Here is a 20,227-nt window from a genome sequence, read left to right as displayed (position 1 = left end):
AAGATGATCGTAACTCCCATACTTTAACATAAGCTTACAATAGTTGTAGCGCTAAGATCGCTTTGTGCAAGTGAGCCCAGGTCAACCTGGTTTTAGTGTCCAGAGATTACCCTTTACATGCTATGTTTGTTTGTTGTTTAACGCCGCACTCAGCAATATTCCAGCTATATGACGGCGGTGTGTAAATAATCGAGTCTGGACCAGACAATCCAGTGGTTGACATCATGAGCATCGATCCACGCTACTGGGATCGATGACATGCATCAACCAAGTCAGCGAGCCTGACCACCGGATCCCGTAAGTCGCCTATTACGACAAGCATAGTCGCCTTTTAGAGCAAGTATGGGTTGCTGAAGACCTATTCTACGAGGATCTTCACGGGTCCCCTTTACATGTCATAGCGATATGTACAAGCCGGTAAGAGTCGTACTCCTGGTTGTCAAAACATAATCCACAATCTGTCAATCATGGTAAAAATATAATTACATATTTTGAGACTGACCAAATTATCATTGACTTGAACACGAATTTTGCGCCCGTCTGAGCCATCAGATTTAAAATATTAAACATCAACCCAATAGAGTAACAGAGTCGATTCCACTGGGCGTAAGAGGCAAATTAGCGCTGACAATTACACCAATGGATCACTGATAACGAGCGATGACATCCGGGCTATTGAATGTGTAATATATGAGTGAGAATGGTTTTACGCCGCTTTTAGCAATTTTGCAGCAATATCACGGCATCTTCCCGATGCAAGAGAGTTAACTGACTTTAAAAGTCCGGTTTCCACTGGAATTTTATCGTCAGTTAACTCTCTTGCCTCGGGAAGATGTATCATGGCGGGGAACACCAGAAATGGGCGTGTAGTATGTAGTTATGTCTGATATTGATGTTATTTTTGTTGTTGGTATGTATGGATGTGTGTGCATGTAGGCATGTGTGCGTGCGTGCGTGGGTGCATGCATGTATGTGCATGAATGGAGGTGTATTGCTTGTATGGAATCTGTGTGTCTGCTAGGTATGTTAGATATGCACTGGGTGTATACGTGTTTTGTATATCCATGTTTGTTATTTGTTTTTTGAAATAATTAGTATGCTTCTAGATGTTGCTACCTTGTGTTTTATAAATACGGTATATGATCTGTGTGTGTCTGTGAGTGTGTGTGTGTGTGTGTGTGTGAGAGAGAGAGAGAGAGAGAGAGAGAGAGAGAGAGAGAGAGAGAGAGAGAGAGAGAGAGAGAGAGAGAGAATTAGATCAGGGGATCACCGAAAACCAACGGTGATACCCGATGATACCAGTGTAAGCATGTGAGTGAGTATGGTTTTCCGCCGCTTTCAGCAATATTCCAGCACGGTGGCGGGGTACAACAAACATGGGTTTCACACATTGTACCCATGTGGAAAATCGAACCCGGGTCTTCGGCGTAACGAGCAAACGCTTTAACCACTAGGCTACCCGACCGCCTGGGTAAGCATGTAATGTCTTACCGGTAGAAAGAAACCTGAAGATGTTAGTTATCCCATAATGCATCCTTATTCTTAAAAGAGAGATTCCCTATCTCACAGTGAGAGTGGGCAGTGCTAACGCCCCCTTGACAGTATGTACGGTTTATCAACGCGTCGGCTTAATGTGGGAAGAAAGCCCACAGCGATACAGTCGCAGATGTTTACCACGTTGGTGAAACCAACACGGTATCCTTCAGTAGAAGACGTTGTCTCATTAAAAAGTAAAATTGTCCTATCAAACAAAATGTTGCAATTCTAAAAATATAGTTCAGAGACGCCCATTTCCTGTAAATTTGCCGCCCTTCATTTTATTACGGAGATTTGCAATCACACATGTCAGATAATTGTTTTCGTGAATTCCACTTCAGAAAGGAGTTTAAACAATGCACACGCATAAATCACCATTACACAAAAAACATCGCCGATTATTTTGGCAAGCTACTTCATTGTCTCGGCGCATCAGTTCTTTAAACGTTTCAGTGTCTAAACAATGTTGAGTAAGAATAAAAACAGCCACCATACCATATACATCACCGTCTTCCTCCAAACAGTTGAATAAATCAAACGCCCTCCCCTATATAAATACCCGTAGTAACAGATAATGCCAACAGAATACCTCCAGCATATGGCGGGGGACTTTGGGGTCTCGCTTCGTATGAAAACAAACATAAACACATCTCCCACTGAACCTAATGGTATTGATATGCGGCTATTCTGTAACGAACCAATGCCTGTTTCAGCTCGTGGGGGACTGTTTTATTTTTTATGGGCCGATCTCAGCTATAGGTCCGGAAAATGAGGCTGTGATATACTCAAAATACTCAGCTCATGATGCCGATGTGTTTTGTGACCCGCAAAAGTGTTTTAGTATTCGCTTTCGCTCGGTATAAGCATTTAAGGGATTATCATTAACCGAAAATGTTTTTCCAAGTGATGGTTGTTTGTTTCTGCCTTAAAGAGAAGAGGAGGGGGGTAGGAAAGAGGATCTTAAACAGGTTAAGAGGGTCATTAGGCTAAGTGAGTGAGTATAGTTTTACGTCGCTTTTAGCAATATCCCAACAATGTCATAGCGCTGGACACTAGAAATGTGTATCACACATTGTTCCCATGTGGGAATCGAACCCGGACCGCGGCGTGGCGAGCTAACGCTTTATCCATTAGGCTACCCTATCGCCCTAATTAAGTTAAGAGAGTAGTACAGTCCCTGTTAAGTGAGAAATATACGTTTATATACATGATTGGAAATAGATATTAAAATTCGTTTAACAAGTTCACATTAACGTTTTCATGATATCATTGTCATCCATATACAGTTATTCTCCCCCGTGGAGATTCCGGATATAACTGGTCCTCAGTAACCCATGCTTGGCAAGAGAAGACTACGTGAATCGGGTTGTCAGGCTCGGCGACTTGGTCGACGGCTTTGTTTTTTGTGTGTTTTTTTTGTTGCTTAACGCCGCACACAACAATATTCCAGCTACATGACGGCTGTTTGTAAATAATCGAGCCTGGGCCAGACAATCCAGTGATTGACATAACGACCCGCGCAATTGGGATACGATGACATGCATCAACAGAGTCAGCGAGCCTGACCACCCGATCCCGTTAGTTGCCTCATACGACAAGCAAGGGTTGCTGAAGACCTATTGTTGCCTATGTAAACTGGTTTCATTGCGAAATGAGGCACGGGTGGCCCAGTCGTCTAAAGTGACGCAATTCGCTGTGAAGAGTTGTGTCCCTTGGGTACGCCAGAAGCCTATATGATCATGGATTCGAATCCCGGTTCGCCCCGATTGTTTCTGGCTCTGTCAACACCAAACCCGTGTTCGTGGGTTTCACGAAAGTGGTAAACGTCTGAGACCTGCATCACTTCGGGTTTTCCTCCCACGATATGCCGACAAGCCGGGATATAACTGGACTACTGTTCAAAGCGGCGTTAATCCCATCTTACTTCACTAAATTGACGCCTAAGTAACGACCCACAAACCCGTCCCTAGAGCTGCCTCCATATGGTGATGTATAACTATATTAACATCATCATTTTACTCCACACTGATTAATTTGATGAATAAAGGCCAAACTCCTAACATCGTGTCTACCGGAAAAGGAGTCGGCACAAGTAACAAGGGGTGAAGATCGCTATGGCAAACAGCGCTGTTATGATCCTGGTGTACAAACAACATTCCGGCATGCGCGGACTCCACACGTGCATCTCACTGATAAGGCACGTGAAGCTAATCATGATTAGTCTTCCTTTCAGTGAGTATATTTATATACGAACGAAGGGCGGATCCATCCTTTTGAAAGGGATTCGCTATTGTTTCTGAGGGCGATGGCGTAGCCTTTTGGTTAATGTGTTCGCTCGTCAACACTAAGTTTGGGTTCGATTTCCCTAGATGGGTACAATTGTGCCAAGTCTTTTTTCTTGTGTTTGCGTGCCGTGATAGTGCTGGAATAATGCTAAAAGCGGCAAAAACCTATACTCACTCATGTGGTGTGTCAGTTTGATTGTTTGTTGTCACGTGGCGAACACTCTGAATTATTTCTAAGGTGCACAGCGAATTGCGGCGCCTTAGACAACTGGGCCACCCGTGCCCCCGCGTCAACAAAGAGCGAGGTGCACGTGCGAAAGGCTCATGTTTCACGTGCATCACGCAGAGGCGACTCGTTCAGTGTCATCACAACTTAGCATAGCGTTTTGGGAATTCATCTGACAAACTGATCTACGTTCAACGAAAACAATGTTGTTTAAATATTTTATGTGCTTAAGTTTTTGAATTAAAACAGATCGGTCCTTGCACTCGTGCCCCAGCGTTCATCGTCGAATTGTAACTAATCATTGAACTAACCAATTCAGCTATATAAGGTACCGGGTCCTCATGGACTAACGACCGCCTCCGTGGTCTAGTGGTAGAGCGTCCGCCTGGAGAGCGGAAGGTTCGGGGTTCGATCCGCGGCCGCGTCATACCAAACGACGTTACAAAATGGTACTTGTTGTTATCCTTTTTGGCGATCGGCATTAAGGGGTTAACGCAAGGACTGGTCGGCTCGGAGTCAGAATACTGTGTCTGAGTGGGGTATTCATGTTAAACTGCGGCATGGTATCTTAGTGTGGAGCATCAGTACAAGCAGCCACACACACAAACACATACACGTTCATGCACGTCGCTATGTAAGTGCAATAATCTTGGACGCGACGTTAAACCCCATTTAACCTCACCTCACCGTAGACTTACAGTTTAATGTTGAAAGAAATCCCAAAGTGTCGGAGGTTTTAGACATTTACCACTTTGCAAGCAAAAATATGGTGTTGACAGACCAAAGTTCATAATCGAGCGAGAATGGGACTCGAACCAACGACCAGCGGAACCTGGCATGGTTTAAGGGTGAAACTCCGACTTCATTGCGGCGGTAAAGATTCGGGAACTCGTTATTGGTCAGTAAACAAAAATATATACCCCCTATATATAAGTATATATCGGGTATATATTAATATTTACTGACAATGACGAGTTCCTGTGGCATTCGACCACCAACCAACCTGTTGCCTCGAAATCATTTTGAAAACACTCCTATAAATCAGATAAAAAGTTTATCTTATGAATCTTATTTCTAAATTCTACATAACTGTTGATTGTATCATCCAACGCGCGCTCCCAGGAGTGTGAATCACGATTTTATAACGGGTAATCCCTGAAAAAGTGTCTCATCAAATCGAGCTCACTTAAGAAATCGTGTTACCCAATGTCAATATTAGGTCATTCCCGTATCGAGAGTGAAAGCATACGCTCGTTCAAAAGAGGCCTATTTATTCAGACACACGGGATGGTAATTGTTTAAACCTGTGTGGTTATCCAGGTTTTGGAATTTTATGCCTATTTTTATCCAGGGCAGCGTCTTTGGTGGGAGAGATGAGCTGTATCGAGTTCCGATGGGGATCTCACATAATTTAGCTGGTTTATTAGTGATAAGTCACGTAAACTCCTGAACGTACAGCATGCATGAAAAGAACGGTTAATCGTTTAATCTCTGAGGAATTTGGCATGAACACATTTGGGATGTAGATTACAGATCTTACACGAGGTGATCGCTCCATATGGGACCAGGAACCCACATTTCACACTCACATCCGGGCTTTTTGCACGGAATGCTTGCATTTCTCGGGATGCACAATTCTTAAAAAGTCGTCCCACTTGATAACAGTAGGTGGGATCCATCACGTGAGGTGATAGCAAGATTATGTGATACATTGTGGGAAGCTTCATAGATAACGTGTTGTGATAGACACCTCCCTGTAGAGTGAGTATTATTATAGGCCACAGTTAGCAGTTTTAACAGGCGGACTGGGCCTCGTCTGACAAAGCGATCTTAGCGCTAAATCTTTACAGTCCGTTTGACTCCAAATGAGAACGATGAATTGCAAAATAACTCGAAATCCAGAAAAGTGTATGAAACATCAATACGGTACTTGACCATGAATACCCTGTACCCAACAAAATCTGAATTTTGTTTAATTTAAGACCCATGACGGATGAAGTTCCTTAAGAAACTATCATGTAATTTTGTATAGAAATGTGTACATAACACGTAGGGGGACAAACCGTGGAAGGAACAGCGCAAGCACGGTCTGCACGTGCTACACAGTGACCGTGTTCATTCAATGACAAGATGCGCTACTCAGCAGATGTTAAACAGTTGATGTTGAATGTGTATGATTTCTTTAGAAGTGAAGCAGAAAGAGCAAAGCCTTTTTATGCAATTAATAAATTCTTGAAACGAGCTTCAAAAGCTCTTGGTATGTCCCCTCAGAAACTTAAAAATGTTGTTAGTCGACAAGATACAAATAGTCCCTGCTTTGCCTACCAAGTCTCTCATTGTCATGGACAATGCACCGTATCATAGTGTGCAGGATCCAGAAAGCAAGACTCCAACCTCTAATAACCGTAAAGGAGACATGGTTACTTGGCTGCAACGGAGGAACATTACCTTTCCTTCTCGAGCGACGAAACCACAGCTCTATGAAATCATCAAAACTATGAAACCTGACCCCGTGTATAAAGTTGACAGTTACATCAAGGGTCAGGGTCACGCTGTCTTACGACTGCCACCTTATCACTGCGACCTGAATCCAATCGAGTTGGTATGGGGCATCGTCAAGGGTGACGTTGGACGATCGAACACAACGTTCAAATTACGAGACGTTGAACAACTCGTAAAGGAATCCCTTGGTCGGGTAACAGTAGAAACATGGAGGCGTTGTGTGGCCACAGTCGTTGGCGAGATAGAGCCACGTTATTGGTCACGAGATGGACTCAGCCAGCAACAGTCCAACCTATAATAGTGGTCATCGGTTCAGGCACCAGCAGTTCCGACGACGAGATCTATGGCATGAGCGAGTCAGATTGCGACTGAAATTATCAAGAGACCGCCCCTCTAACGCTCTGTCATTTCCCCTACCACAGAATATGCAGTGCATGCGTGCTTGCGCTGTGCCTTCCACGGTTTGTCTCCGCCCCCCCCCCCCCCCCCCCCCCCCCCCCCTACGTGTCATGTACACATTTCTATACAAAATTACATTATAGTTTCTTAAAGAACTTCATCCGTCATGGGTACAGGGTATTCATGGTCAAGTACCGTATTGATGTTTCATACACTTTTCTGGATTTCGAGTTATTTTGCAATTCATCGTTCTCATTTGGAGTCAAACGGACTTTTGTAGTCCTCAACTTTATCATAGACTTAAACCAGGGCCTCTTTATATTTTTTCCTCTTTAATTTACCTTGATGAGAGAACAATTTCACGACAAACGCGTGTCGCCAGCGGGATTCGAACCCGCGAAGTTCGCACCGAAGGCTAACGAATATAGTCTTATGTCACAGCGACAGGAAGAGTTTGTTTGTTGTTTAACGCCGCACTCAGCAATATTCCAGCTTTATGACGGCGGTCTGTAAATAATCTGGACCAGACAATCCAGTGATTCACATCATGAGCATCGATCTATGACATTGTGATACGATGATATGCATCAGCCAAGTCAGGGAGCCTGAACCCCGATCCCGTTAGTCGCCTCTTACGACAAGCAGGGATTGCTGAAGACCTATTCTACCTCGGATCTTTACGTCAAGCGACGTGGAAGAAATCATGTGAAATTAACAAGGTCATATTTACTAACATCACCACGAATAGTTAATCCGCTAATGAACGGGTATATTTGTGATTGTACGTATGATTTGTACCCTTTCGTTAAAATTACTCTTTTCTTGATCGGGACTATGGTTGTACATTTTTGGCCCATCAACAGGGGCCAATACTACTTAGGAGATTTATAAATGTGCCCGAGTTGTACATTTGCCCGGGGGCTCGGGGGGCCCAGTCGTCTAAGGCGTCGCGATTCGCTGTGCAGAGTTGCGTCCCTTGGGCACGCCAGAAACCTATGATTGTGGATTCGAATCCCGGTTCGCACCGATTATGTTTCAAGGTTTGTCAGCACCATATCCGTGCCCGTGGGTTTCACCAAAGTGGTAAACGTCTGAGACCTGCATCACTTCGGGCTGTCCTCCAACATTAAGCTGACACGCCGTGATGTAACTGGAATACAGTTAAAAACGGCGTAAAATCCAACTCACTCACTCACTCACTCAATGTACATTTGCCCAGAACTTGGATTTCAAAACCGTCGCCGAAAAGTGAGATGGACGTGCCGAAGGCCCAGGGAACACATTTTACGTTCATAACGCGGGTTGTTCTCACAGTTAGGCATATGTAGTCCTTGAATTGTTATTTAAATGCTGTTGTCAAAACATTCTTATTTAAACAATTTAGGTGCTAAGGGTTTATGAATGTTGGCCATTGTTTAAATAGGTTAAATAGGCACTCGGACCCTTGGACACGTAAAGATCCGGGTTAGAATAGGTCTTCAGCAATCCATGCTTGTCCTTAGAGGCGACTAACGGAATCGGTTAGTCAGGCTCGCTGATTTGGTAGATGCATGTCAACGTATCCCAGTTGCGTGGATAGATGCTCATGATGTCAATCCTGAATTGTCAGGTCCAGACTCAATGATTAACGGACCGCCGTCATATAGTTGGAATATTGCGGAGTGCGGCGTTAAACAACAAACAAACAAAAAAGACAAAAGAAAAAGACCCTGGTGTCTAATCCTTAAGAAAGTTAGATTAGAGACAGATCCTCGTTCTCTATAACCTATACTTAAGACGGTTGTAGCGCTATGATCTGAAACAAATGGTTGATTCCACGACCTCGGGTAACGATGACCTTAAATCAGCCACGCCATCGAGTGCAATCGTCCAGTTCTCACCAGTTAGTACTATCGGGTTCTGGGATCTTTATTCTTCCGGATCCCCACGGGGTAATATCTTTGAGAAAGCCATCTACCACTTGATAAACTCGAGAACAAATACTATCTCACAATTAATACTTTTATCGAATGAGAAAGTTATCTAAACGAGAATATAACAATCCGCTTACTCAATACAAACTTGAGAACAGACTTGATGCAAACATCAGATTGTCACTTACATGAGGAGGGAAACAACTAGATGCAGCGAGTGTGTATAATCGCCTGAAGGATATATAGTATACTCGTCTCTACTCCTAAATGTAAGTATCAGGCTATCTCATCTTTCATTCAACACTCGGCTCTTTCCGGAATCTGCCAGAACACACTCTGCCAGGTTTGAGGGCCTCACAATACAGACTCGGGACTCGAGTAGTTTATTCCCAGGAGATAAGCTAACTGCCAAAGTTCAAAATAGCAGAGAAAATACAGGTCCGGAAATGCGATTAGGTTTTGTGTGAGTGAGTCTGGTTTAACGCCGTTTTGAGCAGTATTTTCATAGTATCACGGGATGTCAGCTTTATTTGGGAGGAAAGCCCGAAGTGATGCAGGTCTCAGACGTCTACCACTTTGGTGAAACCCACGAACTCGGGGATGGTGCTGACAAACCTAGTACATAACATGGGCGAACAGGGATTCGAACCCACGATCATAGTTTTCTTGGACACTTAAGAGGTACACCACTGCACAGCGAATTGCGGCAGCTTAGACTATGCCACCCGTGCCCCGCGTCATCTTGAGAGAACAACCCTTAACTGTAAGTAAAGAAAAGAAACAATGCGGGCTTTAGAATGTATGGTGAAATAAGTGAAATATGCAACTGGTAAAATGCACCAATAGCACTTTGATAAGTATTAGATTACAACCAGTGCAGTTTTTTTCTAGGTGTTAAAACAAATTATCCAAGGACAGTGAGCAAACCATGTTTGTCCCCCGTGAAGTTCCGCGGTAGAATTGGTCTTCAGCAACCCATGCGTGTTCCCCCTAAAGATGCGGGTAAGAATTAGTCTTCAGTAACCCATGCGTGTCCCCCGTGAAGATCCAGGTAAGAATTGGTCTTCAGCAACCAATACTTGTTCCCCTTGAAGATCCTGGTTGGAATTGGTCTTCAGCAACCCTTGCTTGTTCCCTCTGGAGAACCGGGTTAGAAATGGTCTTCGGCAACCCTTGCATGTTCCCTTTGAAGAATAGGGTCAGGAATGGTCTTCGGCAACCCATGCATGTTCCCATGTTCCCCATACGACACAGGTAAGTGGCACATAGACCACATGTTTCTGAGTGGAAAGGGGAGGTAAAACGTATCTTTTATGAAACTTGTTTGTGAGGTTGGAAGTATTCGAATAACGCTGTACAGCAACGATGGGCCTGGCAGACCATTGATCCCACGATTTCAAACAGACAAGATACCTTCGAGACTAATCGTCCATATCTCACTGCCGAAGACCCGTGAAGGTTCGGGGTAGAATAGATCTTCAGCAACCATGCTTGTCGTAAAAGGCGACTATGCTTGTCGTAAGAGGCGACTAAAGGGATCGGGTGGTCAGACTCGCTGACTTGGTTGATGCATGTCATCGATCCCAATTGCGTGGATCGATGCTCATGATGTCATGATGTCACTGGCTTGTCTGGTCCAGACTCGATTATGTACTGAATACCGTCATATAGCTGGACTATAACAAACAAAGAAACAAAGAAACAAACAAACAAATCAATGCCGAAACACCGTGTGGCGATACCGAAACAAACTCTTATCACGCTCGGCGGTAAGCCAGACACAAGTAGGAAGAGTTTAGATTCAATGATACAGCTGTAAATAGCATCCGCCTGGGTTGAACGCGCTTTAACTGCATGACGTAATGCGATGAGGTTCTCTAAAACTTAACGATTGTCTAAGTCACAAAAAAGGTTATACGACCAAGTCTTTGAATGACATTGAGAAGTGATGCACATAAGGAGTGAGTGGGTATGGTTTTACGCCGCCTTTAGTAATATCCCAGGAACATCACGGTGGGGCACACCAATGGGCTTCACACACCCATTTGGGGAATCGAACCCGGGAGTTCGGCGTGACGAGCGAACGCCTTAACCACTAGGCTACCCGACCGCCCCTGCACGTAAGGAAAGGGACATATGGATGTCAACTTCTTTATCACGAGATATACAACGTTTCGGAGTTTATACTTACTCCTTCATCACCTGTAAGTATGTACTCCGAAACGTTGTGTTCCTTATGATAAAGAAGTCATCCATAAATTCTCTTTTGTCAGGCCACGCGAAGAGGTGATAAGTAGACGCGTTGTGATAGAGTACAGCATCTTTGCATTGAATCTGAACGTGTTTTCGTTTCGTCGCATCTCGTCAAGCGTCATCGCATCTCACCGCACCGCACCGCACCGCACCGCACCGCGCCGCTTCGCACCGCACCGCACCGCTTCGCATCGCACCGCACTGCACCGCACCACACCGCACCGCACCGCACCGCACCGCTTCGCATCGCACCTTGACAGTTGAACGCGAAGATGCAAAGTGACACACATCATATAACTCCCATTTAAATAATGACGTAGCTGTAGTTACGAAAGATAGTCCGGCAATAAAACACTTACAAAACAATAATTATCTTTAATGTCAATTATGTAATTAGGCTATTTCTCATGTCACTTTAATACATTGCAATTTGTATATGTATCATGTTTGGGAGAGGCATTCAAATGAGCAAAATTTGCTTGTTTGCCAATCCCTCCACATTATGGAAATAAATATGTTTATATCATATAACTCCCATCAATTCATCCAGTTCGTTTGAACGTTGTCTTACTGTGAGCTCGACCTTTGTGATTAGAGTATAATTTGCTTTGATGTTTGCTGCAGATTAAGGGATTAAAAACACTCAGCTAGTTGAAAAGTACTAAAAATGTGTTCGAACTTTTATACAAATTATTCAAGATTGTTATATGTGAATAAACATGACATGCGTCTATTTTCATTCCCTAATTTGTATTAACCCATATGTGTGTAATCACATTACCCCAAGATTATCATATTCAACGTTCCATTACGAAGATGACTAATTGGCTGGTGCACGTCTTATTTAGATGCTAATTTTGAGTTTAAGCTATAGCATGCTGTGCAGGGATGCTGAGTATTTTATTTCGGGAAAGTCTCAGAGAATCGTGTCGATCATGTTAGTGCAAGTGTGAGTATTTCATCAGTGAAAACATCACATATGTAGTTCATCAGTGAAAACATAGCACGTAGTTCATCAGTGAAAACATAGCACGTAGTTCATCAATGAAAACATAGCACGTAGTTCATCAGTGGAAACATAGCACGTAGTTCATCAGTGTAAACATCACATATGTAGTTCATCAGTGAAAACATAGCACGTAGTTCATCAGTGAAAACATCACATATGCAGTTCATCAGTGAAAACATAGCACGTAGTTCATCAGTGATAACATAGCACGTAGATCATCAGTGAAAACATAGCACGTAATTCATCAGTGTAAACATCACATATGTAGTTCATCAGTGAAAACATAGCACGTACTTCATCAGTGAAAACATCACATATGTATTTCATCAGTGAAAACATCACATATGTAGTTCATCAGTGAAAACCTAGCACGTAGTTCATCAGTGGAAGCATAGCACGTAGTTCATCAGTGAAAACATCACATATGCAGTTCATCAGTGAAAACATCACATATGCAGTTCATCAGTGAAAACATCACATAAGCAGTTCATCAGTGAAAACATCACATATGCAGTTCATCAGTGAAAACATCACACATGCAGTGGCCAAGTCGGGGTAAAAGTGGCGTTAAACCCAACTCACTCACTCACCCCAACAGTACAAAAGGGACAGGAGGGAGAGCTGGGCTGAAACACTGTGTAATGTGTCGCTTTCTCGCCCTTACTGCGAGCAAGTGGTTCATGGGTCGCGTGGGCTATTTACAAAACCTTAGCGCATAGGTAAAACACTCTTGTACTATAAGCTGCAAATATCGCTTCAGTCACCACATATAAATATCCATCCATAGCTGATCACCCACCCAACTTTCGCTGTACTACCCCATCCCCCCGCACCTCAACCACCCCCAATAATCCAAGTACATCCATGCATCCCACAGTTTGCTTGTTTGTTAGGAGCACTTACACGCGTGTTTTTTTTTAATGTGAACAGCACATGTTGATTTTTTAACCGTAAATAACGCTTACGCTGAAATCAACGTCAACGCGGCGCGGATATTCTACAAACAGGAATGGCGCAAGACGAAGCTGCCAGACATATTATTGTTCATCGACACACAATATAATCTTTTTGGAGACGTGTAACGTCACGTCACGCCAACACGACAACCATATTCGGTTTGTACATCTACGGAATCGATATCAAACTGCCACTTTAACAGCTTAGACAATTCCTGGGTTGAGACCAATTAGTGGCAGCACCGTACCCGTCCGGTGAGGTGAGGTGAGGTGAGGTGAAATGGGGTTTAACGTCGCGTCCAAGATTATTGCACTTATATAGCGACGTGCATGCACGGGTGTGTGTGGCTGCTTGTACTGGTCCGGACTGATGCCGATTTATAGTGCTCGCTCACTGAGATACCATGCCGCAGTTGAACATGAATACCCCACTCAGACATAGTATACTGACTCCGAGCCGACCAGTCCTTGTTTTTAGCTCTTTAATGCCGAGTGCCAGACAGGGTAACAACAAGTACCATCTTTTGACGTCTTTTGGTATGACGCGACCAGGGATCGAACCCCGAACCTTCCGCTCTCCGGGCGGACGCTCTACAACTAGACCACGGAGGCGGTCCGTACCCAACCGGTAAGATTGAGCACAACATTCGACCCCGACGTTCAGCGATACGCCGTTATTTTGCTTTCACGTCACCGTCAGTCATGCAAATGGTGGTCACGTCCTATATTGTCACACCACCCCTCGTGTGTCGCGTGTCGCTCTGTCTCCTGTTACCAGGTGTAGGTTTTGTTAATGAATTCAATAAATCATCGCTCAGGCGAATGACCAAATATTACGTTGTTATTTTCAATAACATAACATTTACACTACTTTATAATCACAGTTACTTTTTTCCGCTAGTATATTGAATTACAATCTGTACAACATTATCAACAACAAGTTAAAGTCGATGAAACTGCAAAACTGTTATCTAAATGTATTTTCTCTAGTCAGTTAAATTCCTATAACACTGTTAGATAAAATTTTTTAGGTGGTGTTGGTTTCACTACGTGAACATATGGAGCAATAACCGCATGTTGATGCAACATAATTTTCCTGCGTGAATTAAAGGGTGGATCAACTCCAATTTTAGATATTTTCATTATAAAAATAATTCATTAAAAAATGTGCATATGTTCCTCCGTTTCCTCGCGTGGGTGGTAAACGTTAGATGCTATCACCGGTGTTTCAAGAAGCCAGTTGATCGCTATACCACTCCCTGCCACATCTAGGTACTGGTTACATGATTATGTTCTTCAGATTCGAAAATACGTTATCACAGGTACACCTTAAACTGCAGCATGAGTCAAGGTCACAATGACATTGATTACACTGAACTGGAATTCGGTGAACCCTATACCTTTAACGTGGGCACGAGCGCAGAGGAACGATTACTAAAATATTAGTCAGTTCAAAATACGAAATTTTGAGAATTCCACCATAGAGACAAAGATTTTCTATCTTGAGCTAATCGCTGTGCAAAATTATGTCCCTTGGCAGTGTCAGGATCCGCAAATAGTGAGTTCGAATTCAAGATAAGTCCCGATAAATGTTGGCTCGTCACAACCATACCCGTGCTCGTGGGTTTTCGAAAATGAAGGTCAAAGACCTGCATCATCATCCCCCCCCCACACACACACACACATCAAGTGTGCACGTACTGTATCTCAATATTGTGTAAATGAGCGTCAAATCCAACCCACACACTAATGAAAACATGTTAAACATTACATTATTTGTGCATTATGTACAAACATATGTTAGAAGGCTTTAAATCACTTTTAATATCTACATTATATTCGGATATACAAATATAATGTCTACAGAGAAATGTATTTAAAGCGGATTCCGGGTTACAAGTGGTCGCCTCTGCTTGTCGTGGACTAAGTTGACCGGTGGTCAGGTTCGTATCCCGACATCGTGGATCGTTGCTCATAATATTAATCATTGATGTGTCTGGTCCAGACTCGATTATTTACAGGCCGCCGTTATATCGCTGGCGTTAAACAAGTGAGGCGTTAAACAAACAAACTGTGTTATCAACTAGATATGATAATCATATACATTCTATTGATACACTAATTATTACAAAAATATGCCTGCAACCATGCTTGTCGTAGAAGGCGCCCATGAGTGTCGTAAGAGGCGACTAAAGGGATCGGGTGATCAGGCTCGCTGACTTGGTTGATGTCATCGATCCCAATTGTGTTGATCGATGCTCATGATATCAATCACTGGATTGTCTGGTCCAGACCCGATTATTTACAGATCGAATATTTATAGCTGGAATATTGCTGAGTGCGGCTTTAAACAACCAACCAACCAACCTTTGAACATTAAACTCCAATCAGAGTGCGCGAGTGTGGTTTTACGCGGCAATACCCTGCAATACCACAGCGGGGGACACCAGCAATGGGACATTGTACCCATGTCGGGAATCGGAGTCGGGTCTTAAAGCGAACACTTTAACCACTGGGCTACCCCACCGCCCCACTTCGATCAGATCTCAATACATGGACGTCACTGAGGTACACAGATACCCATAGCGTTCAACAATCAGTGTAAAAGAAAATAAATCAAAAGTTTCATATCAGTAAATTAAACGAAACACGCGTATTTCAGACTACATGTTTTTAATATACACCGAGGGACAAAATAAACTATACCTCTCAGTTGATGTTATCATGTGTTTGATTTTCATGATTAATAAAATATATCTTAAGTTAGCGACATTGTATCCAAAACATGAACTGCATGGGCGCTTAAACAACTCTCAAAGAATATTTCTACATAGTTTTATTTTTAAAAATCAATTTGATTTTAAAATTTAAACTTTGTAGAAATAATCGCATAATACACAACTACTGATGGATATTTTAGACATGTTATCAATATATTACTTTTTTGGGGGCACAAATTTACATTTCAAACAAGGTTGGGGTCATATCAGTTTCTTACCCCAGTTTTCATTGAACCAATCTATTTTTACACAAAATTACCCAGCCAAAGATGACTTTTTACAAACTGTAGCTGGAATGAGAGATGACTAAATTGACATGATCAAATTAAACGCCAGTTCTTCAATTTTCATTTACATAAAAAAACAAACTCTGTATACTTTCTTTTGCTCCTCAGTTCATATTAGTAGAATAGTTAGCAAATATTTATCTTCCTTTTTTTTATAGAAGTTTAGATGAGTTTTCTCGGCGTCTGGTCACAGTTGTTACAGAAACATCATGGCCGCATCATGGCTGCGGGTTACGGGATAATAAGCAGTGGTTTTTTTGCCTCATCTCAAATTAATTCTAAACGTCTGAATTAAATATTGCAACTGATGTCAGGAGTTGGTTTTTAGTGATAAAAAACACTTGGAGATATTATTAGTATGTTTGTCTCGCCTTGGCAAACGTGATGAAGTCCTGTCGTATCTATTCCTCATATATGACGTCATTAGCCTATTAAACGTAACGTGGTGTTGACAGATACTGAAATATACACCGCTGTGTTGAAACATTTACTCAAAAGTCAAACATGTTTTGTATTTTTTTGTTCTACGATAAATAAAAACGATAGGAGATGATCGGTTACATATCATTCCTCGGGCGTCAGTTCAAAAATAATTATACCAATGTGTGAAATTCTAGATATATATGAGATGTGTTAGATGAAACTGTCGACTAATGATTGACATATGAAAAGATACAAGGAAAAACGGAACACTGACACCAAACTTTTAAACACGTTTTCATCGTCGTATAAATAAACATACTCAGCAGGAACCAGGTACGGCAAGTACATCAGCAAGATATCAAGATATTTCGATATTTCAACAGGGGGCGGCACGGGAGGCCCAGTCTTCTAAGGCGCCGCGATTCGCTGTGCAGAGTTGCGTCCCTTGGGCACGCCAGAAACCTATGATTGTGGGTTCGATTCCCGGTTCGCCCCGATTATGTTTCTAGGTTTGTCAGCACCATACCCGTGCTCGTGGATTTCACCGAAGTGGTAAACGTCTGAGATCTGCATCACTTCGGGCTTTCCTCCCACATTAAGCTGACACGCCGCGATATAACTGGAATACTGTTAAAAGCGGCGTTAAACCCAACTCACTCACTATTTCAACATTGCTACGCGTTGTAAAGGTCTGAAAAAGATGAGGTCGTTTCATGTGCTGTGAGGTCAAGCGGTCAGATCAGTGAGAGATATGAATGTGATGTTGTGCCGCATTCAGCATTACCAAGGCCACTAGTGGGGATTCCCGGTAAGAATAGAAGCCCCAGCAACTTATACGCTGGTCGTAAGCTCATGAGAGGCGACTAACGGGATCGGGTGGTCAGGTTCGCTGAGTTGGTTGATGCATGTCATCGTATCCCAATGGCGTGGATCGATGCTCATGGAATCAATCACTGGATTGTCGGGTCCAGACTTGATTATTTACAGTCGTACTGCGGGATAATTGCTGGAAAGCGGCGGTAAACAACAAACAAAGTATGAAGCTATATAACGGCTGCCTGTTAACAATCGAGCCTTGTCCAGCCAAAATCAGTGGTTGATAGCAACATCAACGATCCACGCACTCCCGGTATAATGACATGGGGTCAGACATTGTGACCACCTAATCCTCATTTCAGACGACTCTTACGACATATGTGGGGACATATGGTCACGTTATCTTTCTCGCGATGGAATAGTGAAGTGAGGTGAATTGAATTAAACGTCGCATCCAAGATTATAGCATTTATATAGACACGTGCATGCACGTGTGTGTGTGTGGCTGCTTGTGCTAGTCCGGACTAATGCCGATTTTAGTGCTAGCCCACTGAGATACCATGCCGCGGTTTCACATGAATACCCCACTCAGACACAGTATACTGACTCCGAGCCGATCAGTCCTTGTTTTATCTCCTTAATTCCGAGCGCCAGACAGGGTAACAACAAGTACCATCTTTTAACGTATTTTGGTATGACGCGGCCGGGGATAGAACACCGGACCTACCGCTCTCCGGGCGGACGCTTTACCACTAGACCACAGAGGCGATGGAATTGACATCCATAAGTTGTTCGTGGTGTAGGTGACGTCGGCTTCATCAGGACAATACATGAAGCAAGTGATGTTTGCGTTGACAGAGAATGTATCAACAGCCGACCAAAAGAAAGTATTCACTTGAAAATTGGATTTGGAAAACGGGTAGGACGGTACACTGATAATGTACTTGGCTTTTATGTCAATATTTGTCATCGAGCCCGACCACCCAGTCCCGCTAGTCGCCTCGTGGATTGCTGAGGATAAATTCTAACCCGGATCTTCACGGGTCGTACATAATACTACTACTCGTTGGAGCCGAAAACATTCGCCTATTGAAGCCTTACTTGGGAGAGACGAAATAATCTTTATGCCGCAGTCACCAATAAAGCACAATTGTATTAGATCAAGTCTGTTCCACGTCAGAATATGATCCGAGTTAGTCTTCACTCGCCCCAAACCTTCCATCAACTTATCAAACTCGGAGCTAGTATTCCCATCCGATCCTCTTTTAAATCGGATCTACGTGTTCTGACAAAATGTAACTATCTACAAAGCAGGATTTGATCTACGCCGCGATTAATCTCACGGTAGTCTCCGCCACAAGCAACATAAAATTGATCAGACAACGGCCATGTTTGCGAAACCGGGAAACATATTAACGTTGATGAAAGTTCGATCGTAAAAAATACAAAAACACAAACAAACAATGTCTATCCTTTTTACCTTGACATTATATAGACATGTAACGTACGTCACTACTGCAGTCTGTCTTGGCGCTGAACATTCCGTGGATGAAGAGGGGTTTCTTCAATGAGAAAAGAAGCTTACTGCCTATTGTTTATGAGTCCGTTCATGAGCCAGATCGGACTGGCGGGCCTATTTCAGATGTCTCGAGACTAGACTCCCGCAAGGACTGTCAAATATCAATTTGGTTGATGTGCTTGGCGGTATAAATATATGTGTTGCTCCATGACTAGTAGAACAGAGCCATTTTTTAAGTCGTGCGTCGCGTATGGGTTTTGTATATGTGACTGAGTTCGGTTTAACGCCGCTTTACCAGTATTCCAGTTGTATCACGGCGTGTCTGCTTAATGTGGGAGGAAAGCCCGAAGTGATGCAGGTCGCAGACCTTTACCACTTTGGTGAAACCCACGAGTATGGGGCTGACACACGTAGAAATAGCATCAGGGCCAACCGGGATTCGAACCCACAATCATAGATTTCTGGCGTGGGTTACTATCTGATGTTGCGATGACATGGCGTTTTAAAGTGAGTGTTTGTAAATAAATTGGATATGTGCCTGCATGGAGTCCTACAGAATCATGTCAACAGTGCGAGGATCCGGTCACTTTCTCCCCACTACCCCCCACCTCCACCGCTATTTTTCATCTATCCCGTTTTCCTTTCCGTTCTCACCTTCTATGTACCTTCTGTCCTGCTCCCATTCTCTCTTCCAAAATTTTCCCTTTCCATTCCGTTCCCGCTTTTTCTCCTGCCCCACTCCTCTCTTCCTTTCTTATTTCTTGTCTCTTTCTCCCTTCTCTTTCTCCTGTCCGTTTTTCTCCCACCCCATGTCTTCGTCCTACTATTTCTTCCTTCTCTCTATCTCTCTTCCTTTCTCCTTTCTTGTCTCTTTCTCCTGTCCGTTTTTCTCCCACCCCATGTCTTCTTCCCACTATTTCTCCCTTCTCTCTTCCTTTCTCAATTCTTCCTTCTGTCCGCTCTTTCCCCCTTCCCGCTCTTTCTTCTGTCCGGTTCTTCTCTCCCGTCCCATGTCTCCTTATCTTCCTCTCTCATTCTCCGTTCTCCCCTTCCCGCACTCTCTTTCTTCTCCTCCCCCTGTCTCCACCCCCCACCCCCCCCCCCCCCCCCCCCCCCCCCCCCCACCCCTCCCATCCACGTCTCGTTCCCTCTCACTCTCACGGTGTCGCCGAGTTCTCATCACCAACACATTCTGGTGCATCAAGCAGCGTGACCAACTCTTCCCCGACCCCCAAGGGGTACACTTCTTACCCTCTCTGTACCCACACCGCTACTGCCGCACCGCGTCATGTTGTTTTTCCAGGTGGTACCTACAGACGTACA

The 20,227-nt window shown here is 43.5% G+C and overlaps 1 protein-coding gene across 1 annotated transcript in view; it reads right to left on the bottom strand.

Moving 5' to 3' along the window:
• The window catches only part of LOC124148523 (GTP-binding protein RAD-like), a 32,097-nt gene extending 12,420 nt beyond the window's left edge, over positions 1–19,677 (bottom strand). The window contains exon 1 of the mRNA XM_048386082.1: positions 19,559–19,677. The gene's annotated coding sequence lies outside the window, so the exon portion shown is untranslated. The remainder of the gene's footprint in view (positions 1–19,558) is intronic.
• Positions 19,678–20,227: the final 550 nt, after the last annotated feature.

The sequence above is a fragment of the Haliotis rufescens genome, unplaced genomic scaffold, assembly GCF_023055435.1.
Source record: "Haliotis rufescens isolate VD_foot unplaced genomic scaffold, xgHalRufe1.0.p SCAF_6, whole genome shotgun sequence".
NCBI lineage: Eukaryota > Metazoa > Mollusca > Gastropoda > Lepetellida > Haliotidae > Haliotis > Haliotis rufescens.
Note: the sequence above shows the minus strand (reverse complement) of the source record. Positions and strands in the feature narration are given on the sequence as shown.